Source organism: Mastomys coucha, unplaced genomic scaffold, assembly GCF_008632895.1.
Source record: "Mastomys coucha isolate ucsf_1 unplaced genomic scaffold, UCSF_Mcou_1 pScaffold8, whole genome shotgun sequence".
Lineage (NCBI taxonomy): Eukaryota > Metazoa > Chordata > Mammalia > Rodentia > Muridae > Mastomys > Mastomys coucha.
In genome coordinates this window covers 71745461-71761740 of record NW_022196914.1, presented here as the reverse complement: position 1 = coordinate 71761740, position 16280 = coordinate 71745461, and positions in this window count along the sequence as shown.

The following is a 16280-nucleotide window of genomic DNA, read 5'->3' as shown; positions in this document are numbered from 1 at the left end:
GGTAAGGGACAGAGAGCATAGCCACCATATAGGAACCGGAGAATAGTGGCCCCAAGACGACAACAAAGATGGAATATAGATTTTAGTAAGTAATAACTTATGAGTATTGGAGGGAGGTGGATTGTCCATGTGGAGGTTAGGAAGTGGCTCAGCCATTGAGCCGTTTAAGGCTTATCAAAATATAAAGGCTTTGTCAATGTGTCTTTCATTCAGGAACCTAGAACATTAGGGTGGGTATCGAGGAACGTGCTGCCCCAGCCTGGATCAATTTGAGTATTATAATTGGGTATGGCTACAGTGGTGCTCGTGAATAAGGGGTGCTTAAGTCAACATGTAGAAGGTGAGTTGGAATAGGGAAGATGGAAATGAGAATGTGTATTAGCTGCTTTTGTTGCTACTGTACTAAATCGCCTGACAGAAACAACCTAGAGAGACTTATGTGGCTCATTATTCCAGTCCATCACTGTGAGGAGGGCTAGTAGTGTGCTCTGTTCATTTCACAGAGGACCAGAAAGCAGAGAGCAAGACCAGAAACAGTCAGGGATAACGTATCTTCAAGGGCTTACTTCCTCCAGTGAGACTCTACCTCTTATTACCTCCACAACTTTCCAAGGTTACAGTACTAGCTAGGGAGTATGCATTTACAACATGAGCATGGGGCAACATTTCATATTCATTCTATAACAGAAAGCAAGCATACAGAAGCAGGAAGACTATATGCCTATTTAGAGAAGAATAAATGAAGGAAAGAGAAGGTGTTGGGTGGGGGAAGTTCAGAGTTAATGTGGAGCCACTGAGTACTGTTGAGTGACTCAGTCACTTGAGAGGGGAGGTGATCTGGGAAGATTAATTGGCAAATTCAGCTACAAAAATGTGCTAGAAGTCATAGAATGAAGAAATAAGTTTAGTTTTAAACAAAATGTATATATATGCACATACATGCATAAATATGTACACACACACACACACACACACACACACACACACACACACACACACGCAATCCCAGAGAGAGTTGATGAATCTTTTTTATTTTTTATTTTTTGGTTTTTCAAGACAGGGTTTCTCTGTGTATCCCTGCCTGTCCTGGAACTCACTCTGTAGATCAGGCTCGAACTCAGAAATCCACCTGCGTCTGCCTCCCAAGTGCTGGGATTAAAGGCGTGCACCACCACTGCCTGGTGAGTTGATGACTCTTTAAACAAAAGCGGGATAGATGTAGTTTGCGTAAACTCACTGGTTCTCAAAAGAAAGCATAAAGAGTATAGAAGAGTCTTATAGGGAAGAGGGGTTTTATCAGGGTAGGAGGGGGAACAGGAGAGGGAGGAGTGTAAGGATCATTGGAACTCATTGCACACATGTATGAAAGTATCAAAAAACAAACTTTAATACAAATTAATAGTTTTTATTTTTAGGACTGTGTAGAAGTTTATATTATTTGTCAACTAATTATAATACATTCTAACAATAATATTTAAAAGAAAGAATGGTTAATGTTTGCAGGACATGTTTTACTTGCTGGATGTACTGTGTGTGTATGTGTGTGTGCATGTAGATGTTTGTGTGAGGGTGTATGTTTGTGTATATGTGTATATGCATGCATGTGTATGCAGGTATAAATGTGTGTTTAGGTATAGAGTATGTATGTGCATATGCATGCATATGTGTATACACGTGCATATATGCATGTGTGACTAAGCATTTTTTACTTTATGGTAGGAACTGTTAAATTGTATGTTTTACTGATGAAGAGATGGCATTTTCTAGATGCTTAGTTACTTGCTTAGGTCACTTAGCTTTAACAACATGGCTTGGTGTTAACATCTGGCAAATGGCAGAGCTGCAGGTCACCCTGTCCCTATGACATAGTCTAGAAGAACCTCCCCTGAATGCCCTTTAGGCGGGTGACTTTATGCCAAAGCTAGAACAAGAATGACCCGATGTTAAAGATAAAATCAGTGAGATTGTCCATATTTAAGGAGGGATTTTTAAGTACTGGATCAGTAATAGATACCACATATGTGCTTTCTTTCTCTATATTACGTAGGTGAACATTTCAGATTCCTTCTGACTTTTATCACTTTAAAATGTATTGTAGATAATGATACTTTTGTTTTGTCCTTTTATACAGGGTCTTGCTATGTAGCTCTGGTTAACCTGGAGCTCAGTATGTAACTGGCCTGGAACTCATGGCAGTCCTCCTGCCTCATCCTCTTAAGTGCTGAGATCACAGGTATGTGACAGCCCAGTCACTACTGTTCTTTTTTTCCCCTTGAGTTCATCCCTCTTTGTGGTGGTTCCTTGCTTTACTCACACTAGAACACACATTCTGGTGCTCAGCACTAGCATGCACCTCTAGCACGAGAACCCTGCAGCCAGGCTGCCTGGGGTGCAGTTCTGGCTCCATCCGTTAGCCACTTCATGCTCTTGGGACATTCCCTCAGCTGCTGTGGGCTTACTCTCCTCCTTACACTGGTGATAAAGCGATAATTATAACAGGAAAGCCAAGAGGAAGGTGTGAAGTATCTGCAGCCTTTGAAGAAGAGTGCTTGATACAGCTGGATGCCATCTCCTTGTCTCTAGTGCCCAGATTTATCTGATCGCTTGGGTGCTGCTAATTCCTGTTGCTCAGAATTTTCTTGAGGTTCTACCTCGCTGCTGTCCCTCCTCTGGTGTGGCTAACTTTGCTGATGGCAAATACCAGGCGACCACATCCCTGAACGAACCTCCTTCAGCTTCCCCGAGGTCTTGCAGCAGAAGCACTGTTTCAACTGATAATCGACCGGGCATTGAATTCAGACGGCTGTGGGCTCCAGGCTTTCCTGCCCAGATGTGGTTCCCAGGACCACTGTGGATGAGGGAAGAACATGGAAGTACCTATGGGAGTTTCAGGACCAGGACTCAGAGAGGTTTGTATCACAGTGCCTCATACTGCATTGTCTGGGATTTAGCCTACTAGCCTCATCTAACCTCAGAGAATGCTGGGACAGTGTATTTGTTAGCTGTAGGAATAACAATGCTACTTCATAGGCTACCTAAAACACAGTGGTCAAGAAACAGTTTGTTATAACCCTTGTAGCTCTGTGGGTTGATGATAAACTGACTGATGGAGGTGGGGACATATGGTTCTGTTCAAGTGAACTGGGCTCTGAACAGTCCAGAGAAGAGTCCTTCCAGTGACTCTGCTATGCTGCTATCTCCATGTGTCCTTGGCTCCTGCCAGCATCGTTCCTCCACATTTCTCTTCCTCTGCCTTCTCTGTGACCTGTCTTAGATAAGGACACTCTCTCATATTTAGGACAGTTTTTTTTTTTTACTGTGATTTCTTCTCACTTCTGACATAGTTTTATTTATAAGACTCCAAGTAGTATGACACTTTAAATTGCCAGCCGAACATGACTTTTTGGGTTACAGATACTACTAAATGGGCAAATTCCTTACATCTTTTTGCATCTCATTGGCAAAAGTAAGTCATCAGGGTAAGCTCTGGGCTCAGAGGCAGACAAGCATACTTCATTTGTTTTGAGAACTGAAAACAGACAGGATGAGGGGCATAGCTGCAGAGGTCTTTTCTCATAACCTCGTATCCTACAAGAGTGTACTTTACTATGATGCAGAAGAGGAGATGGGCTGGTGGCTCTGCTGGACTCCCTAGCTCTCTCGATTGAGTACCAATTGGCTTATGGAGAAGTCCCTGTGTTATGGGGTGGTTGTACTGAACGCTTAACACATGCCAGCTGCTTAGTAAAGTGTATGTCACCCAGTAATTGACACCGTCACCATGCTGGCAGCTGGCATTCCCTCTCCAGCAACTGCTTCATCCCTGCCTTCTGAGTTTTGTCAACAACTTCCTTTATTCTTTCCTTATTTTTTTCTTTTTAGGTACTCCCAGGTATCTCAGACTGGCTTGGAACTTGCTGTGTAGTCAAGGATGACCTCGACTTTCTGATCCTCCTGCCTCCCACCTCCAGGGGAAATTCTCCTGGTGAGGAATCCAGTTATTAGGATTTGGAAAGAGTGGGTCTCAATGACAGGGCAACATAACTTTTTAGGACATACACTATTACTGCAGTGGATAACAGCGGGCAATAAAAAACCCACAGAAGTGCTGTGGCCTCTTGGGAGGGAGAATATTTGGTACAGCTCTGGTAAAAGCAGAGGGAGTGAAGTAGGCCACAACCTTTGTAGAATGGAAGTGATTCAATGTGGTTGTCAAGCAAAATCTAATTAGATAAGGACAGCAATGGCAAAGGACACTGTGTCATCACCCAGCCTGGCTTCTGGGCACTGAGAGATAAGGCTACTCTGCTAGGGAACGGGTTCCCCAGTGCAATCCCACTCTGTTTGGAATATGAGTTGTTCTATGCTAATGAGTCACATTGCATCATTTCCGGAAGATGATATCAGAGAAGGGATTAAAACACATGAATTCTTTTTTTAATAAAAACTGTTTATTTGGTGGAGTCTTTGTGGTTAGTTTTTATAGCAAAACAATTTCTCTTTCATGATTCACCTTCAATGACCATGGCATTCACAGATGACAACCAGTGTGACAAGGTTGGAAGCTTGGTGCTCTGGATGTCCCCTCCCCTGCACTTTAAGGTGACAGCTTTTTACAGGGGGTTCTGGAGATCTGGCGAGGGCAGACGGCGAGGGCAGACCCGTAGGGAAACAGTGCTTAGGTTAGGAGCTGGAGGAGCCCTCTGCATGCAGGAAATCCTAACACTGAATGGATTGTTTCTATACCTGTTGACTATAGATGATCTTTATTAACTGTAAGAACTCTGGTAGGAAAAAGCCATAGTTTCTACCAGCTTCTTTCCTGCTGGTCTAAATGTAAATATTTCTATTAGGATGGCTATGATGAGTCAGATGGGTTCCCCTGAGTGCTCTCTAACAGGCTTCTGTTTGTTCAGCTCATTGACATGAAGCTGCAGCTGACTTCCTGGCCAAGGGAAGATATTTGAAGATGGAGAGGGGCTGCTGGGCTGTGTGTATATGTATGTGTGTGTGGCAGGGATTGGGGTGGGAGTAGGGGTGGGAGGAGGAGCTGTGCCATTTTCAGCACAGTGCAGAGCTGAAAGGGACTCTCCCAGGAGATTTTGCCTGTGGATCATATAGAGACTGAGGGGCAGCCTTCTCCCAGGGATCTCTTGGTCCAGGTGATGATAAGATGCTTCTTGGCTCTTTCTCCATCTGTGGTTGTATATAAGTGCACACATGCTCTTGTGTATGTGTATGTGTGTGTTTATAGATAAGATGGGGAGGAGGGTGGGAAGCAAGGAGAGAGAGCAAGGCATCAACAAGACCTCTGTGATCTGCCTCAGCCAACAGCATCCAAATGCAGTCAGTGGACATTTGGACTTCTACAGGGGACATTCAGACTTCTACCATATCATGAGACAGTCATTTGCATATCATCTTACTAGAGCCATGTCCTTCTTCAACTCCCCTTTTGTCCTGAGCACAAGTTTATTCAGGGAGCAGGCAGAGTAGAGCAGATTGAGCTGGAGATCATTGGACTTATGTAAGACACAAAAGATTAAACCACTGGAGCCTGGCAGCGGACTCTCATTGCCAATGATCAGTGATTTGTCAGGGTTTCCATTCAATCCAGCTCTGATAAATTATATAAATGAGCTGAAGGAGACTATGTTAGGGGTAGCCTGCAGTAGATGGTTTCCTTTAGTGGGAATGGGTTGTATTGTAACCAAGGCCCTTTAAAACTGTTCCTTTCCTTCCCATTTAAACAAACAAACAAACAAACAAAAAATGACAATACTTGTGGTGTCTGCAGCTTTCATAGCCCACTTTGAAGACCATTACATCAAGAAAGCCAGAGTAGAAAGACAAAAGGAACCAACAATAATTCCCCTCCTCCTCCACCTCTTTCTTTATTTTATTTTATTTATTTATTTAGTTTTTTGAGACAGGGTTTCTCTGTGTAGCCTTGGCCATCTTGGAACTTGCTCTGTAGACCAGGCTGGCCTTAAATTGAGAGATGCACATAGCTCTGCCTCCTGAGTGCTGGGATTAAAGGTGTGCACTACCACCACTGGCCCAAGAATCAACAATTCTTAAGAAGTTGAGACAGTAGAATTACTGGGAAAGTTCTAGGCTAGCCTGGGCTCTCTTTTTAGGCCAGCCTGGGCTTCAGAGTGAGACCATCTCACAAAATACAAGTACACAAAATAACAAAATCTCAAGCTGGGTTGGCAAATAGAGTCTTGTTATGTGATATAACACATGATTGTGTGACATCAAACAATGTAAGTGCACTGTGCTACTGGGAGGGAAGCTTTGGGGGTATTGTAAGGTCAAGAAACAGTGAGCTCTTGATCCCTAGGTCTGGATATATCTGTCAAAGATATGTTCTAGCATCAGGGCAGGAAGGCACACTTTGAGACAGGATATAAAGTGTCTAGAGTGTGGCACATGAGGGAAGGCTGTCTCCTTGTCTTGTATACCAACCACAGAAGATGAGCTATGGCACACATGATGTTGTGGATGATGTAGTTAAGTGGGGATGATCTGGCATGATGACCAGGTAGATACTTTATAGAATGGCAAAACATAAACATCTCATTTAAAGAGAGCGATTACCACTAACCTTGGTACAATGTTGTCAGAACTTAAATTTTCAATAGAAAATACTGTTTTTTAGGTGAAATTTTCTAATGTTCAAAGATGGCAGTTATATTAGTCAGGGTTCTTCAAAGAAACAGACTGATAGAATACATGCACACACACACACACACACACACACAAATTCCTCCAACTGATGGAGGATTTGTCTTAGACAAGTACATATATAAATATATATTTATATTTAGTGTATATATTTAAAGAGGATTTATTAGAGTGGCTTACAGGCTATGGTCCAAGTAGTTCAACAATGACTATCACCTAATCAAAGGCTAAGGATAAAGTAGTTGTTTAGTCCATGAGACTGGATGTCTCAGCAGTCCCAACTTGGTCCTTGGAGTCCTAGAGAACTTCTGGTTTTCAGTTCATGTTACAATCCATAAGAAGCAGGTTCTATGTTGCAGAAGGGTCAGAAAGATTGTGAGAGCCGGGGAGCAGGAGATTGTGCCCTTTAGTAATATCAGAAGCTACACCCATATAGTTTCACTAACATGACTACCTGAATGTGAGCTGAACAAAGGTGACACCAAAGAATATGCCAAACTGGACAAGAAGAGCCCAGGAGGCCTCAACCCTACACAAAGAACTAAAGGCACCTGAGGAGATCTGGGAACAGAAGAGGTAGTTTTCCCCAGAGAAGAGCACACCAATTAGTTGTCCAGTGCCAAGTGGTCATCCCTGAAAACACACATGCATGTAAGCATAAGGATTGAACAGGTTACATTTATATATACATATATGTGTAATATATATACATACATCTATACATATGTATATGTATACGTATATATATGTATTTATACTGTATATTCAGGTACAAACACATTAAGGTTGTTATATCTGCTGACTTTCTTTGTGAATTGACTCCTTTACCTTTACATAAAGGTTTAAAAATCCTCAACAACTTCCTGTGTTAAAAAGTTTCTCCATATAGAATTTATATGAGAGTCTTCATTTTCTTTTGCTCTGTGTTCACATGGTATAGAATAGTTCAATCTGGTTTCAAAAGAGTTCCTAGCCTTGCCAAGTTACTAGCAGGACAGAATGCCCTTTAATGCTTTTAATGCCCCTGTACTCAACCTAGTGGCAATGGAAGAAAGAAACACTTAAGTAGAAGCTTGGAGAGGAATTCCAAGGTATTTTTAGAAGAACAGACTTGGTATGTGAGCGGAATGGGTAGAGATAAAAATGAAGGAATCTTAAATATAGCTACATTCCCTGTGTGTTCTCTTCCCTATCTGTGGAGTTTAAGAATTTCAACTAATGATCTTCAGTGTGCAAGTGCTTTCAGATGTTGCCCTGCTCCTTGCTTAAAGGTTGCCTTGACCCAGTGTTAAGGCCTTGGCCTGAGGCTAGTTAGTTTCTCATTTTTGGCCGGCAGTAGAATCAACACCCCAACCCACTTCCCATGCCAGTTTCTCATCCTCTGGGTCACTGCCTATTAATCCTAATCACCAAATCGTCAGCACCAGACAGGTAGACAAATAGCCCTTATGATTTTTATCATACCTACGTAAATCAGAAACGCTATTAAAACAGTTATGTGGGACCTTTGGCTGCACCATTCTTCTGGGATCACTTTATGAGCTTTAGGCTAAACGATGTCCAAGGGTAAGAAAAAGAATGAGAATAAATCATATCGTCTTGATTGTGCGTAACAGAGGGCCTTGCTCTCCAGTGCTGTTCTGGTGGGATTATAGGGTACCAGAGAGGATGGGTGGATGGGGTCACTAGTATGTATGTGTAGAAAAGTCCATACTGTTTTTATATAACACTGGGAATTAACTGTTACAAAGAATAAATAATTGTGACTTATTTGTACTAATAACTATAAATGCTATATGATTATTTTATGTAGGCTCCATTCTTTCTTTTTTTTAAAAAATAATTTCAAGGTTTTATTTCTCCCACAGAAATAATTCAGTCATGCATATCTGGTCTTTGGATTATTCTGTTTGATTATATATATATTTTTAAAAAATTAAAGTTATTAAATGAACCATTAAAATTTTCTCCCCTTACATACCTTACCCAAATGTGTCTCTAGTTTACACTTTGTCAATAGAAACTATTCATTCCATGGCCCATAATATTTATCAATTAAAGAAGAGTCACAGAGGTAACATTTTAAAATTTAAGCAGTAAAAACTGTATGTATACTTTATGTTATGAGATGGAATTTGGCAAGTATATGCCTAGAAAATAAAATACTTTCCTGAGAGCAATTGAACTTGAATCTTTTGGACTGAGACTTTAGTGAATTATGTTTATTATATTACATTTGAACAAATTACCCAGGTTTCCTTGATCTTGGGGAACTCATGCATGTTGGGCAAATGATCCACCAAGTTATTCTTATGTTACAGGTTGGAACAGAGAGACTTTGGGAGACGGGTTTCCCGAAGAGCACTAGATTCTATCTCAGTCAGAGATACTGCAGGCTTCCATTATTACCACACCCCCATCATCATCCCATAAGAATTCTACACTTTATTAGCCCAAAAGTTCGGAACACCCAAGATTCAATTCAAAGACTATATGAAGCCTAAGAAGAAGGAAGGCCTAAATTTGGATGCTTCAGTGCTTTTTAAAAGGGTGAACAAAATACAGGAGGAAAAATGGAGACAAAGTGTGGAGCAGAGACTGAAGGAAAGGCCATCCAGAGACTGCCCTACCTGGGAATCCATCCCTTATATAGACACTAAACCCAGATGTTATTGTGGATGCTGGAAAGTGCTTGCTGACAGAAGCTTGATATGGCTGTTTCCTGACAGGCTCTGCCAGAGCCTGACAAATACAGAGGCCAACCATTGGACTGAGCTTGGGGGTCCCTTATGTAAGAGTTTGAGAAGGGACTGAAAGAGCTGAGGGGGTTTGAAGCCCCATGGAGGGAGCAACAGTGTCAACAGGCCAGAGCCCCCTTAGCTCCTGGGGACTGGACCACCAGCCAAAGAATACACATGGAGCAACCTATGGTGCTGGCCACATATGTGGCAGAAGATGGCCTTGTTGGACATAAGTGGGAGGAGAGGCCCTTGGTCCTGAGGGTGTTAGATGCCCCAGTGTAGGGGAATGCCAGGACAGGAGGATGGGAGTATGTGGGTTGGGGAGCACCCTCATAGAGGCAAGGGGAGGGCAGATGGGATAGAGGGTTTCCTAAGGGGAGACCTGGAAAGGGGAAAAACATTTGAAATGTAAATGAAGAACATATCCAATAAAAAAAGAACTCCATACTGTCTCTACTAACAAACAAACAAAGAAAATTTAAACAATAACCAAACCTCCAAAGCAAAATCCAAACCATTAAAACGAGAGGCTGTCATGGTGTTGATGAATGTATATCCAAAGGAAAACAGACCCAAGGTGAACATGTTTCCCTAGAGAATTTTTTACTATTAAAGTACTCAGAGAGCTTGGCATTTCTGTGAGTTGATACTCAGGAAGAACATCCCCTTCTGTCACCAGTCCTCCCAGAAAGTGCCTGGGTTAGGGGCTATAGTTAGGGGTTCAGGAGGCAATTCCATCACAATCTTTTACCTTTTAATCATCATTAAGCCATTAGTCCATTTGCTTTTTTAAGAGGCAGATGGTGGGCTTTCTGCTTTGCTGGTACCTATTAAGTCCCCATTTTCCCTCTTGGAGGCACAGTGTCACAGTCTAGCATTTAGTCAGTAATCTGGAAGACACTGAAATGTGGTTGGAAGCAAAGAGGTGAAACCTGAGTCCTCTGTGTGTCGATTGCCATGAGCCATCTGGTGGGTAGATCTCATTATGATCTAATGGGGATGTGGGATGCTCTACATTAGCATCTTTGAAGACATGACTTCCCTCCTCTACCATAAACATCTCAACTCTGGGCCTTAAACCTGGGCATGCTCTGGGGGAACAGGTAGCAGAAGAGGATGTATTACCTGTGTATTAGCTCACAGAAATGCCAAGCTCTCTGAGTACATTAGTAGTAGAGAAATGTCTAGGGAAACACATCCGCCATGGGCCTGTTTTCCTTTGGATACACATTCATCAACACCCTGCATGGCCTCTCACTTTAGTGGAGTCACTGTAAAATGCTTATGGAATGATGATGGAAACCTCTCAGCAGGACACAGGACTGTGTGCAGTGTTCAGATGACCTGGCTCCTCGCCTTAGCCTTCTCTTGTCAGATCTGTGATCCAAAGCAGATGGAGCAGAAGAAACCAGAGTGCATCATCTTGACACAGAGTTGGACTCCGTTTCCCAGGGCTTGGCCACGTGTGCCGCATCTGCCTATGATTCCACTGCATGGTAGAAGCTGAAGACAAAATGAAGATGAACAGCAATCCCATCAGTCCTACAGCTTTTGATGTGAATACAAATATTTAGATTTATAATCGTTATATTGAAAAAGGACCATTGCCACTTTTAATAGAGCCATAAAGTCAGTGGGTAAAATTGGAATCTGGGTGCCTGCAAATAAATAAACACAGAACGGGCATTTGTGTAAACATCTCTTCCAAGCATCTTCCTGCCTTAGTCTCACCAGCACCTTCCTGTAGTAAGTACTGAGGATTGAATCCCAGGCCTTATGTATATTATGTGCTCTGCCATGGAGCCATGTCTCCAGCGTCAAAACTTTGGAAGTTTTGACAAACCCTGAGTTATGGTAAATCCTAAAGAAAAGGTTGAGCAAAATGTCAATAAATATTTGATTAATGTTTATTAGTTTTATTGAATACTTGTTCAGGTCTGGTTAATGATCTTCATCTTTTTTTTCCTCTTTCTTTTGGTAGTCTATGTACTCATTAGCACATTGGGATTACTTGAGCTGTAATTGGGACATTGTATATAACGTGTCATATAAAGGAGGATGCAGTCTTAACGCCTTTGCTTCTTCTTTGGTCTCTTTAAAGAATCAAAGTGAAAGGCTTGTGAGTTTTGAAGCCTTTCACCTTCTCTTCATTGCAAGCTTTGACTCTGAGCTCTTGAGCAGTTTCTTTCAGGGTATGATCGTTTCCATATTATTTCACGTCCATTTAGGAATATATGTATCTATACTGACATTTAAAAATAACAGAGATCAATTTTGGGGAAAGTCGTTACAAAACTGCAGGATAAGGGAATACAATCTTCTCAATTTAATTTGGTCCATATGGATTGACAAAAGATCAAAGAGTTTCACATCCTAAAGGAAAATAAATATAACTCTAAGAATCCTTCTCCCCTTCACACCGCCCCCCCATGCCCTGAGACAGTTTGTCTGCTATTCTTAGAACCCATTTGATCTTTTGTGTTTTTCCAAAGTCTGAGCCAAAGTGAATATTGTCAAGGACCATCCTATTAACCGAGTTGACAGCTCCCTGTGGACCTTCAGTTTAGTCCTACAAAAGTTTGTTAATCATATTGCATGTAGGGCACTGATACAGCTGAGGGAAATGTGGTCAGTGCTTTCATTTTCTTTAAGGGAAAATGACATCCAGAACATAAGCAATAATGGAGCAACCCAGAATTTAATACTAGCTACAATAACAAGGCCTATTTATGACTGTATGGGATATTCTGAGCTATTACTGTAACTACAAGGGAGTAAAAGATCTCTCTCTATCTCTGTCTCTCTCTGTCTTTCTCTCTCCAAGCTTATGGCCTAGGGAGATGAAAAAAGAAGATGGAGAGGGGAGTGGAAATCAATGCAAAACTCTTATAAGCCATGGTAAGTTCTCTAAGTTAAATAGCCAGGATTCAGTGTTATCTGCATGACTTAGAAGGGTCTGTTCCCTGAAGAGGTAGAATCTAAACTGAGATGAAAGGTGATGTCCTAGTCATGGTTCACGGTCATTGCATTTGCAGATGATTATGTAATGCGGCAAGATAAACACAGGTACCTTTTACAAAGCTGTGGTGGTAATTCTAGGGAGTCACCATGGAGATAGGGTGCCCCTCAAAGCTGGCAGCAGGGAAGCTGGGTGTGGTGAATGCCTTTAATCCCACAGTCAGGAGGGAAGGGCAGTGGGAGGGGAAGGGGAAGGGCAAGTGGATCTCTGAGTTCTAGGTCAGCCTAGGAACTCTGTCTCAAAATCTAAAAACCAAAACCCAAACCCAAAGCCAAAACCAAAACCAAAACCAAAGCCAAAACCAAAACCAAAACCAAAGCCAAAACCAAAACCCACCAACCACCACCAACAAAGATGGCAGCCGAGACTATCACTTCCTGAAGGGTAGAAGATAAACAGCTTCCAAGCCCAGAAAAATATAATCAGCAGAAGAACTGCCACCTTTGGCTGAAGGATCATAAACCCTGAAGTGACCCTGCACTTGGGGAGGAGGTGGGGAGGGAGAGAGTGAGCTGAGGAAGTAAATGCTATGGTCTTGCTCTCATCTCCTTCCTGGCAGGGCCATCTAGGAGCTGACTTATACAATGAGAGGAAGGAGGACTCTACCACAGCCAGCATTTCCAGTCTTGGCATACCTACCTGTATCTTTGGGAGTAATTTGTTGCTTTTATGTTTAAAATTTTTTTTATGTTTAAAAAATCATTTTTATATTTATTTTATGTATATGCATGTTGTGGCTGCATGTGTGTGTACAACATGTGTGTCTGATGCACATGGCGGTCAGAAGACGGCATCAGATCCCCTGGAACTGGAGTTAGGAGTGGTTGTGAGTGTTGTGAACCAAACCCTTCTTTAAGAGCAGCGAATGCTCTTAAGCATAGAATTGGCCCAGTCTTTGCTTTAATGTTTTTGTTGTTTAGAAAATTCTTCCTTGGGGGTGGAGAGGTGGCTTAGTGGTTAAGAGCACTGACTGCTCTCTGAAAGTCCTGAGTTCAAATCCCAGCAACCACATGATGGCTCACAACCGTCTGTAATGAGATCTGACGCCCTCTTCTGGTGTGTCTGAAAATAGCTACAGTGCACTTACATATAATAATGAATAAATCTTTTAAAAAAAGGAAAAGAAAAAATTCCCTTTAAAAATAAAGTCCTCCTATAAAAGTGAACAATTAAAGTGTTACTCAGTATCAATTAAAAGGTCTAGATACAATTTAAGAATTTAAATGTGACTTTATAAAAAAATTGATTGAGGTAAAACATGAAATCAGTAACATTGCATTATTAGAAATTGGAGTAAATTTTAATTAGTGTCCCTCCCTCACCAGAGACAGGGTTTCTCTGTGTAGAAGTGGCTCTATAGCCCAGATGGCCTTGAACTCAGAAATCTGCCTACTTCTGCCTCCCAAGTACTGGGATTAAAGGCATGCGCCACCACTGCCCGGCGGAGTGTTTTGATTTTTCAATGAACTACATTTGTCTTTTTTGTGGTGTGTATATGTGTGGAGTGTGTGCATGTTTGCATGTGTGGTAATGTGTGTATGTGTGCCTGTATGTGTGTGAGTGCATGTGTATGCAGGTGTCTATGCCTGGGTGTGGATGTGGGGTCTGAAGGACCATGTTGAGAGTCTTCCTCAATTGCTGTCTACCCTGTATACTGAGGCGAGGTCTCTCACTTGAATCAATAGCTCGTGTCTAGCTGACTATCTTGGGGATTCATCTTTGCCTCCAACGGGGCGATTCCACCTGTTGATTCAGGTGGGTCAACATTTGTGGGAGTGCTGGCATCTGAAGGCAGGTCTTTGTCTTGCATGGCAGGTGCTTCACCTGCTAAGCTGTCTCCCAGACCTGTACTATGCTATTTCTCCTAGTATCCAAGTCAGTGAATTCTGGGTAATAACATATAAGCCTATAAAGCAAGCAGACCAGCAAAACCCTGAGTGAAGGAAACATCACTTAGAGGAATGCTGGTCTGTGACTTATTACATAAGATAGATTTGTACAATTCACTGAAAATCACCATGATGTTGGGCTACCATACTCATCAGAGTTGCAGGACTAACAAAATGAAGATGAAAATGAAACAAAGAGTAGTTATAATTTTCTTGAATAGGGGGATAGTCAAGAGCCTAACTTATCTTGGACCAAGCATGGAAGGGAATTTGTTCATTAAAAAGAAAAGGAAAAAAAAAACCCTAGAAAATATTAGACAATATATGGTTACAGGCCCTGAGTCAAACACTTGAACAGTCTTCACCACCTGCTTTCTCCCTAGCACTGCATGTTTTTTCTCCCTCCCGCATTCATTCTCTCCCTCTCTCCCTCCTTCCCTCCCTTACTTCCTCAGACTTTTGCTACTTCTTCTCAGCATTTCAGTCTTACCATACCTGTTAGGCAAGATGGTTGTCCGCACCAGATTTGGAACACTTGATTTTAGCATCCTTTTCTCTACAAAGGGAATGATTTCTTTCCAGAGGAGACAAGAATAGTCCCCCAAAGTTGGTTTTTGTTTTAAAAGTTGACTTAATGTCTTTAATGTAAATTTCACATTTGTAAAAAAGTTGGGAATTTTAAGTACATGCTGGAATTAAATACATGTGAGTGCCTGGGTTGGTGAGATGGCTCAGCAGGTAAGAGCACCGACTGCTCTTCCGAAGGTCCTGAGTTCAAATCCCAGCAACCACATGGTGGCTCACAATCACCCATAATGAGACCTGACGTCCTCTTCTGGTGCATCTGAAGACAGCTAGAGTGCACTTATTTATAATAATAAATAAATCTTAAAAAAATTAAAAAAAAAAACCCAAACAAACCAAATACATGTGAGTGCCAAGCCAGATATCAGGCAGATGTCCAACAAGGGAGTTCATTAAAGAAAAAGCCTGGAGGTATTGTGCTTTAGAGAGGAGAGTGATGGATTAGTCATGGACCAATGGTGTCCAAGGCGCCCATGGAAGGCTGAAGAAGAAATGGCTAGCAGGCAAGCAAAGACATAGAGCTAGGACATGGGAATAATATTTAGGAGAGGCTATGCTTAGAATTATGGGGGATTATTACCTATTTTAAGGCCTCTTTAAGCCAAGGTAAGCCCCGATCTTTGAAGTTACAAACAGACTGTGGACTGCAAGAGGCTCTGGGCTTGCCTGTGCCTGGTGTTGGAACATTCTCTCTCCTGGGCTGTGGTGCCAAAACAGGACTGTGTTCTACTGTTCTCTCTGGAATCTCTTGCCTAAGGCTTGGATTGTTCTTTTCCCCATTGCTATTTTTATCTACTTGGTAGTGTGGGTTTTTCTAAGCTCACTTCATTTATTTCAGACCAGTGCTTTAAAAAAAATGAATCCATGACAAGATTATTTTCAAGGGTGATGTGAGGTCAAAAAGATCACATTATAAAAAGCAATAAGGCAGATCTGAGTAGTTCCTTATGGGATCAGCTTCAAGATCTACATACAGGGCAGATGGTGATGGTGGTGGTGGTGGTGATGATTTGAGAATTTGTAACCTCTCCCTTAGCTGTGGGGACAGTCCAGGGCAGAGAATATACACATAGATACATGAATATTGTGTCATGTTTATGGTATCAGCTATTGATTCTGAGGCATGATTTGTGACTTTACATGGCTTTGGTTTGTTGTTATATTTAGTAAGTGGTGTGTATTTACAAGTGCCATTTGGAAAGATGTGTGTTCAGTGATGTGAGGAGAAATTTATTTCTAAACAGGACAAAGGCAGAGTGCTTAGTAACAACACAGATTTACTCTACCTATCTATCTATCTATCTATCTATCTATCTATCTATCTATCTATCTATCTTATATCTAATCTTTTTGTAC